Source organism: Antechinus flavipes, chromosome 3 (genome assembly GCF_016432865.1).
Source record: "Antechinus flavipes isolate AdamAnt ecotype Samford, QLD, Australia chromosome 3, AdamAnt_v2, whole genome shotgun sequence".
NCBI classification, from domain to species: domain Eukaryota; kingdom Metazoa; phylum Chordata; class Mammalia; order Dasyuromorphia; family Dasyuridae; genus Antechinus; species Antechinus flavipes.
The window spans coordinates 619,115,481-619,124,594 of record NC_067400.1 but is presented as its reverse complement, the minus strand read 5'-3'; positions in this window follow the sequence as shown (position 1 = coordinate 619,124,594).

Genomic DNA, 9,114 nt, shown 5'->3' with positions numbered 1-9,114 from the left:
GTGATGCACCCTCAGTCCCCACAGTCCTCTCTCTCTGGATGGAAATGGCTCCCTCCATCACAAGACCATTGGAACTGGCCTGAATCACCTCATTGCTGAGGATGGCCACGTCCCTCAGAATTGATCATCGTGTAATCTTCTTGTTGCCACGGACGATGATCTCCTGGTCCTGCTCGTTTCCCTCAGCGTCAGTTCCTGTCAGTCTCTCCAGGCCTCTCTGAAATCCTCCTGCTGCTCATTTATGGATTTTATAATCTATAGAACAATAATATTCCATAGCCTTCCTACACCATAGCTTATTCAGCCCTTCCCCAATTGATGGGCATCCATTCATTTTCCAGCTTCTAGCCACTACAAACAGGGCTGCCACAAGCATTTTGGCACATACAGGTCCCTCTCCCATCTTTAGTATCTCTTTGGGGTATAAGCCCAGTAGTAACACTGCTGGATCAAAGGGTATGCACAGTTTAATAACTTTTTGGGTATAGTTCCAGATTGCTCTCCAGAATGGTTGGATCCATTCACAACTCCAGCAACATGTGTCAATGTCCCAGTTTTCCCACATCCCCTCCAACATTCATCATCACCTTTTCCTGTCATTCTAGCCAATCTGAGAGATGTATAGTGGAACCTTAGAGTTGTCTTAATTTGCATTTCTCTGATCAATAATGATTTAGAGCATCTTTTCATATGACTAGAAATGGTTTCAATTTCTTCATGTGAAAACTGTCTATTCATGTCCTTTGACCATTTATCAATTGGAGAATGGCTTGAATTCTTATGAATTTGTCTCAATTCTCTATTTTAGAAATGAGGCCTTTATCAGAACCCTTGGATGTAAATTTCCCCCCAATTTATTGCTTCCCTTCTAATTTTGTCTACATCCTCAAACATTTTAAAACTCAAGCAGGAGCTCAGTTTTCTCATCCACAAATTGGGCGGTGTTGGGGAAGGGGCAGCAAGGGTCCTTCCAGCTTCTGAATCTACTACCTCGAGGGTGCAGCCTTCTGGGAACCTGCACATCAGCACCTCATCGGGGCTCCTCCCAGCTCCTGGGATCCCCAGGAACCGCTGCCCGCCCCCACCTCCTTTCTCCCTATAAGGACCCTGGAGAGGGATGGGCCATCATCACCAGAACATCCCATGTGACACAGAAGCTCAGCACAGTCTGAGGCACCAGGAAGGGCATCTCCCTGGAAGCCACCGGGCAATGTGGCTGTGCCAGCCCGCTGGGGCTGTCCAGGGTCGCAGCACCAGCCCCTCCTCACCCTCCGGGCTCTCTGCCGTCGCCAATGTGCTCTGGTTTCTGGGCCAGGCGGAGGAACATCTCTCCTCCGGAGACAGACCCCGAGTCCCTGGGGGGCTCATGACATTCCCGGGCTCCTCCGCCGAGGGCACAGCATCTTGTATAAAGTCAAGCATGTATACTCATATTATATTTAATTTATACTTTAACATATTCAACATGTATGGGACTACCTGCCATCTGGGGGAGGGGGTGGGGGGAAGGAGGGGAAAATTGGAACAAAAGGTTTTGCCATTGTCAATGCTGAAAAATTCCCCACACATACAGCTTGTAAATAAAAAGCTATAAAAAAATGAAAAAAAGAAAGAATAAAAAATTACAAAAAAAAAAAAAGCGCCCAGTAAAGTCAAGGACGCCCCTTTTGTTTTATTCTCTGCCTCTGTCTTTCCATCTCTCTCTGTCTCTCCCCTTTTCTGTCCCTCTGTCTCTCTCCCTGTCATTCTATCTCTCTGTCTGTTTCTCCTTCTCTGTCTCTGTGGGGGAGGAGATAAAAAGCTGATGCTCCTCCCCCAAAGGGCAGTCTCTGCATTAGCAGGGTGCGGCCTCCAGGGACAGAGGGGACACAGGACCCAGCCCTCTGAGGCCCCGCCCATGGAAGAAGGGGGAGGCCGGCCTCCTGTGAGGCCACGTGGGGGACCACCTGCGGTCAGTGCGCGCTGGCCCCTCCCCTTCTGCTGCTGGGGCTGAGGAGCTTTGGCCAGACTCTCCGGGGGAGATCCAGCCAGCTGACACCTAGGCTGGCTCCCTGCTGACCAATCCGGAGGGGGGGGTCGGCCACGTGCCTAGGGGACAGCCCCTCTCCCCTGGTTCTGCTGCCCCCCGGAGGGCAGAAGGGTGGGAGCAAGGGACAAAGGGGGGCAGTGCTTCTCAGTATTAGTTATTTTTCGTTATATCTTGGGTCCTAGTGTATATTATAATCAATATAATTTATTACATTAAATTATCAATAAACTCAATATCTTCTCTAATGTATCACTGTGCTGAGATACTACATTACATCATGATGGTTATATGACTATAATATTCTGGAAGGTAGCAGGGTGGTTAGAGCATGGGATGGAGGGGCAGAAAGGTCCCAAGTTGAGGTTCTTGTTCAAGTTCAAGTCTTTCCCCTTCCCCCACCCACAATACTCTGTGCTTCCGCTTCCTCACATTTGTGGAATACTTGGCAAAATTACTGTTAGCTCTTTCCCTTTTCAACTCTCCCGGGCGGGACCAGTCTTGGGGCGAAGTTGGTTCTTGACGCCTCATTGGCCACCCCAGCCGCAGTCTCATTCCGGCCGCTGACTCAGCTCGACGCCCCATTGGCTGAGAGCTGGAGAGCGGGAAGGCCGACTCGAAGCCCCATTGGCCTGCGGCAGTGGCAGCGCCCCCAGGCGATTGGTGGAGGCTTCAGAAGGCAGGAAGGAGGTGGACACGAACCTGGACGTTCCTGCCCTTGCCTTTTCGACTCCAAGTGCCCCTCAAACCTCGGGTGTTTGTTCCCTCTGAGGCTGAGGTCACTGGCCCTGTCCCCGCAGGACACTGGGCTCGGAGGCCGTCCTCTTGTGATTCCATCCCACCCCTCCCTCAGTCCCCCCTCCCGCTTTTCCCACCTCACACACCGTGGCCCTCCATTCCTCTTATGCTTTCCTGGAGATTGGAGATTCCAGTTCCCCTCCCCCTCCCCACCATGCCCCTCCCTCCTGAGTGATTCCTCCCATTTCGCATGTGACCCGACCCTCCCCCAGGAAGCCTAAGTCCGAGCTTCTTAAACTGCAGGTGCGATCCCGAGGATCTCACCTGAGCTCGGGGTGACCTATAACTGAAGGCGGGGTCGGGGGCTTGGGGTTTACTCCCAGTAAATGTCTGATCTGTGGCCTTTGTTAATGTGCCCACAGACCCGGCTCGGGAGATGAGGGAGGGGTCCCGAGTGGAGGCCCTGGTCTAGGTGACTCCCTCCCTTCCCTTCCTCTACTTTCCCATGAGTCCGCCACAAACTAGGCTTCTTTTGGGCTGACCCCTCCCCGATTTCAAGGAAAAAACGATTTCATTTCATTTTCAGTTAGTAGTTATTACTTCCTGCCTGTGAATATATATCATAATCAGCATCATTTATTATATTAAATCCTCAATAAATGTAATGATGCATGTACTTCTGGCCTGTGTCGCCACGTTGTGATGGAAGTGATGATTGTACCATCCCCGTATGCTGTAAGGAAGGGGCTGCCTCCCCCCTCCTCCAGCTGCCCTGCCTCCCCTCCCCCTCTAGTTACCCTTCCTCCCCACCCCCTCTAGCTACCATTTCTCCCCTCCCCCCATCGGCTGCCCTGTTTCTCCTCCCCCTCTAGATACCCTTCCTCCCCTCCCCCCAGCTGCCTTTCCTCCCCTCTGTCCCTAAAGAAGATGAAGCTGAATTCCAGTGGGGGTTGGGGGGGGGCAGGGCTGGCCCCTTCCCTAGGATATTCTGGTTCTGTTTTCTTTATGGAACTTTATGGGGCTTTCCCTTTGTGGTTCTAAGGTAGAAGACTTAGGCCCTGGGGTAGAGGTGGAGACAGGAAGTGACCCCAGTGTTAGAGTAAAACTGACAAGAGGCTCTGGGGGTCTGAGGAAAAGTTCCAGGACTTTGAGAGTGGAAGATCCTGTCTAGATTCAGATCCCTGGGTCGTGTCTGTGTTTAGGGACAAGGGGAAAGACTAGCGGCCTCTTGGGGAAGCTGACTGGGCTCCAGAGGGGGTGCAGGCCCCTTAATCTGGTCCCAAAGCCTGGTGTCTGGGGCCCTGAAACCCTCAAAAGGATTATTCAGGTCAAATTGTTTCCAAAAAATAGACTAAGAGATTTTAATTTCAAATACAGTAAATATCGATGGATATAGCTTCACATAAGCAAAAGCTCTTTTGGGAAGGGTCCTCAGCAATTTTTAAGAGTATTTAATAAAAATAAAGGTTTTCTAAGACCAAAAAATTTGAGAACGACTACATCCAGAGTCCGGCCCTAACATGGTTGCCCCAGTCCTGGAGCACTTATCATTCCGGTGAAGGGGAGGAATCAGGGAGCATCGATGACATCAGCGTTCAGTTTGGGGGTTAAGTTCCACAGAAAAAGAGAGAGAAAAGAAAAGAGAGTCCTTTTTGAGGAAGGACTGCTGTCTGGACAGGAGGAGGAAGGCCAGGGGAGAGAAGGCCCAACTGGGCGGCTTTATTTGTGTTTTCTCAATGGAAAGAAGGCAGAACTGGGCAGCTTTATTTCTGTTTTCTCAATGGAGAGAAGGCAGTTTTATTTCTGTTTTCTCAATCAAGAACAATTGTAGGATTGGGAAGGAGAGAAGAAAAACGGTTCCCAGGAAATGCCAGGGTCAGTGTGAGGCAGTAATAAGGGCCAGCTGGCTGCCCGGTAAGTTGAAGGCCCCGCCTGGACAGTCTGCCGGCCAGGGTCCTGAGGGAACACTGGGCAAAGGAGGTTACTGAGCCTCTCTCTGCAATGGTTGGAAACTGGGGCCGGGACCAGGATGAAGGTGTGGTCTTCCAGCTGGCAGGATTGACTTCTTCCTAGGACTTCTCACTAAAGGGTAATTGTGAGTCCTTAGAACAGGAAGTGATGATTACAGCAAGCCAGCACCGGTTTGCCAAGAGAAAAATCTCGAGGGAGCCCGATTTCTTTTGTCAAGCGGGCAACTTGACCGCTGCTGCTTCAGGGCCGGTGGAGGTATCTGGATTTGTATCCCAGCTTTCTGGCTGTATCCTTGTGAGCAAGATGGAGACATTTGGGCCGAGTCAGAGGATGATCCCTTAAGTGGATTATGTGCAGGTGAACAAGTAGGTGCAGAGAGTGTCTATTAATGATGTCCGCTGGGAGAGAAGTCACTGTTAGAGAGTCCCAGTGATCTGACCTTAGCCTTCCACGTTTCATGTTCTCATTAATGATTTGGAAGAAAGAGATGAGATGCTTCTCAGAGTTCTAGAGGGTAGCTAGGCTAGCGCACTAGATGGCAGAATCGAGACCCCAAAAAGATCTCCCCGGGCTAGAACAATTGGCCAGATCTGTGAGGGTGAAATTTAAGATGGAGAAATAGAGCATATTACAGTTGGGTCCAAAATCAGCCGTTGGACCAGTTGCAGATGGAGGTGGGATGGCCACGTGAGAGAGCTCCAGTGGAAGAGACTCACCAGCTCCATCAGTCATGGCGGCCATGGGATGGTGTCCAGATGGAGGGAAAGGTGCTCGCCTAGGTCACACTCACCTAGGGTGGCCACATTTCAAGGACATCAACAAACTGGACTATGGAGAGTCATTGAGGTGGTGAGAGGAGGCGAATCCCTGCCACATGAGCTCGTAATCTGGAAGTAGGGGCCAGATGACCCCTTGTTGGAACTGTTTTAGAAGAGATTCTCCATCATGAGTTGAACACACGGTTTCTCAGATCGTTGCCAGCTATAGTGTGTGATGGCTGTTCCCTAAATTCGTCCCTCCCCAGTCCCCCCAAACCAACTTTGTTGTAGTTTTCCCCTCCCTCCTTTGGGTTCCCCTCCCCCCTCCCCCCTCATCCTTCTTTGCTTTAATGGCCCTTCCTCCCATATCTCCCCCCCCCCCTTGTTGATTTCTTTCTACCATATGACTTCTTCTTATTCCCATTCATTACTCTCTCTCCTAGGCTGGGAGTATCTCAGGAAGTAGGGAAAGGGGCTGAGATGAAAGAGGAGTAAGGGGGAAATTGAGAATAGGGCTGAACCAAGAGCAAAAGCTTGCAAAGTGGGAGCTAGGGCAGGGAGTATGATCCCTGGGTGGGAAGCATGGAGGAGGAAGGACTGAACAGCAGAGGGCTTGCAAAGAACAGTGAGCAGATGCTTTTAGTAGTTTAGTGGCCAAATTTCTGTCTTCAGGACCATGCCCTAAACCCAAATCACCCTCTTGGCCAACAATAGGTCCTCTTTGTACACTGTTTGGGCCCTAATTGGCTCTGAGTGAATACAATATAGCAATCGTTTCTGTTTGGGCCAGAAATTCTAAGGGGCTTCCACTCCCAGACTGATTTTTTTTTTAACTGCCTCATTTCTTATCTGTTCTTAATCACTGCTTGAGAGTTGCCCTAGTCAGACTGAGACCTGAAAGACCAAGATCCCCCACTGCGTCCAGGGCCGTCTCCAATTCTTCTGGTCTGTCTCTGGCCACTGGACCCAGATGTCTCCAGACGAGAGAGTAAGAGGAGTGACCATGGCCAACCCTCCCTCACTTCAGTCTAATTCATTTGTAAGCCAGGGCATCCCATCCTTGATGTCATCCTCTTGGAGAAAGAAAAACAAGCCACAACATAGTAGGTACTGAATGGGATGAGGGGGTGGTCAAGGATGCTTGAGAAAAATGGGCCAAGAGGGTCCTTGGAAGGTATTGAACAAAATAGGAGAGGCTTAGAGGGAGAAAGTATAATAGTCAGGCATTTGTTAAGCACCTACTATGCGCTAGGCTCTGTGCTGTGGGCTTGGGAGGCAAAGAAAGGCAAAAGACTGCAGAGATGGTTTAGGAAATGCATCAGAAAGGTTGCTGGTGAGGCTTGGGTGGCGCAGAGACAGGAGCGGTCGACTTTGAGCCATAAAACCCCTGAGTTTGTGAGGGACCTTGGCAAAGGACGTCACCTTCCTCAACTTCCATTTCTTCGTCTAGAAAATGAGGCTAAGAATATTTGATATTCTTAGGTTTACAGGGATTTACAAAGCACTTTATTCACAAAATTCCTTATAGAGAGTGCAAATAGTATTCTGTTATTTAAGTTTGATAATATTATTACATTCCAACTTCTGTATTTCAGAGGATCCCAAAGAGCCATCTGCGCCTCAGCCAATGGGATTTTTTTGGCCCAGTAAAATGAGAGAAGATTTGTAAAGCACTTTGGAAACCTTAAAAACCTACATACGGGCTAGTTCTTGTTTTCATCGGGAGATCCCATAATCCTCCCTCAAGAATATCTGAAACCCCTGGAGACCTTTCCCTAGATCTTGTGCTTCTTTAGACCACAGGGCAATGTTGTGACTGCTGGCCCTCCAGGATCTTTCTCCTGCTAAGCGACCAGCCCACCTTTCTCCTACCACCCGACTCCACCGTTTAGGCCATTCAAGATTCTTCTTCTTTGAGGGTTATGGTCTTTCACAATTCGCAGCCATATAACAATGAGTGAATAAATAAAAGACGGCCTTTTGTGTCAGGGAGCAGTTCAAGATCATTGAGCACTGTCCAACTTCTTAAAAGAGTGCCCACACTCTTTCTCCTCTTCCTGGCCCAGTTTATTATCCTTCAGTGCCCGTCCAAGATAAATACACTGATAGCGACTGAGCCAGTGGACTGCCGGTACAATTGCATGCCATAGTCTGTGCCGTAAAAATTCTTCATCCACTTGTTTATTTGATTTTTTTTTTCCCTTTGTGAATTGTGTCGACAATCTCTTTTGAGTATGCCTGGATCTGATTAATGCAATTGAGGTGGGGGGGAGCCTAATGCAATCAAAACAAGGTCATTGCCAAATGACAGGAGCAGCTGCCGGAGTTCATCCTCTCCAGGAGATTCCTCTTCCATTTAGACTCCGAGCTATCCCTCAGCACGATAGAGACAAACACCCCCAGAGAGCAGAGGTCACACTCTTTTATGGATTAGTTGATATTGATCACTAATGATTTGTTGAACCAAGTTATTTTTGTGGCTGTCTATTAAAAGATGGTCTAAGACTTTAACATATGCACGGGAGTCTCCGACTTGTTGGGAAAGAGCCTTTCAGGCAGTTTGGTGCTCCCGAGTCAAATGCCTTTTTATAATCAACAAACAGTAAACACAGAGAGACCTTGTATTATCTGTCTTTCAGTCAATTGTGTAGCTGGAAAGATGTGGTCTGCTATAGAAAATTGGCTGTGAAAGGCTGCCTTTTTCCTTGTCAGATTTTCATCAAGAATGCCCTCAATACATGAAGTTCATTCTCATAAAGATTTTATAGAGATGAGAAAGTAGGCATATGGGTCAGTAGTTGCCGATGCCTTCTCATTCGACTTTTTGGGTAATAATACCATTTGAGACTTTTTTTTTTCCAATTGTTTGGTGTCTTCCCTTCTTTGAGATCTCAAAAATCAATCCCCTCCGTGCTAACAAAATTGGGTTACCTTTAGCACAGATTTCTTCACCGGGTATTTAGTCTCGGCCAGCCACTTTTTCTGACTTCTTCTGAGACACCATTTCTGCTTCCTCATACAGCTCATCTGGTGGCCAAGCCAAACGCGGCGAGGTGGCTGTCAGCAGAGATGGGAATATACCCCTAAAGGGATGCTGACATTTTTTTCCATTTTGCTTCCATTTCTTATCCTCCCGTTTTGATCTATAAATGCTCTTGGGACGATCTGGCTTGGCTTTCTGAAGATTCGTTTTCCCCTTCGCTGCCTCGCACTGGTGGAGGTGATACTGTGCATAATTTCTCTCTACCCATCTCCATGATGGATTTTTTCCCCCCATTCTCCCCATTCCCCATTCTTCTATGTTTCGCACATGCATTTGTTCACTAAAGTTTGCGGCAAAGAGAGGAAATATTGAATGGCTGATGTGTTTTCTGGGCTCTTTTGGCCTCCGTGTTATGGTCGCTGCTTTATTTCATTAAACTTTTACACGAAATAGTGATAATCATAGTCACTAACTCTACCTTTATCCACTTCCTATTTTTCTGTAAAAGTAGTTCATTCAAATAAGTTGGCTTGGAGCTAGCAGTGTCTTCTCATCTTCAGCCATTCTTTTGATTTGTTGCTGATTCTGACCTTTGGTTTCAGTTGATTGATGGGCCAACTGCACCAAGACAGCTGATT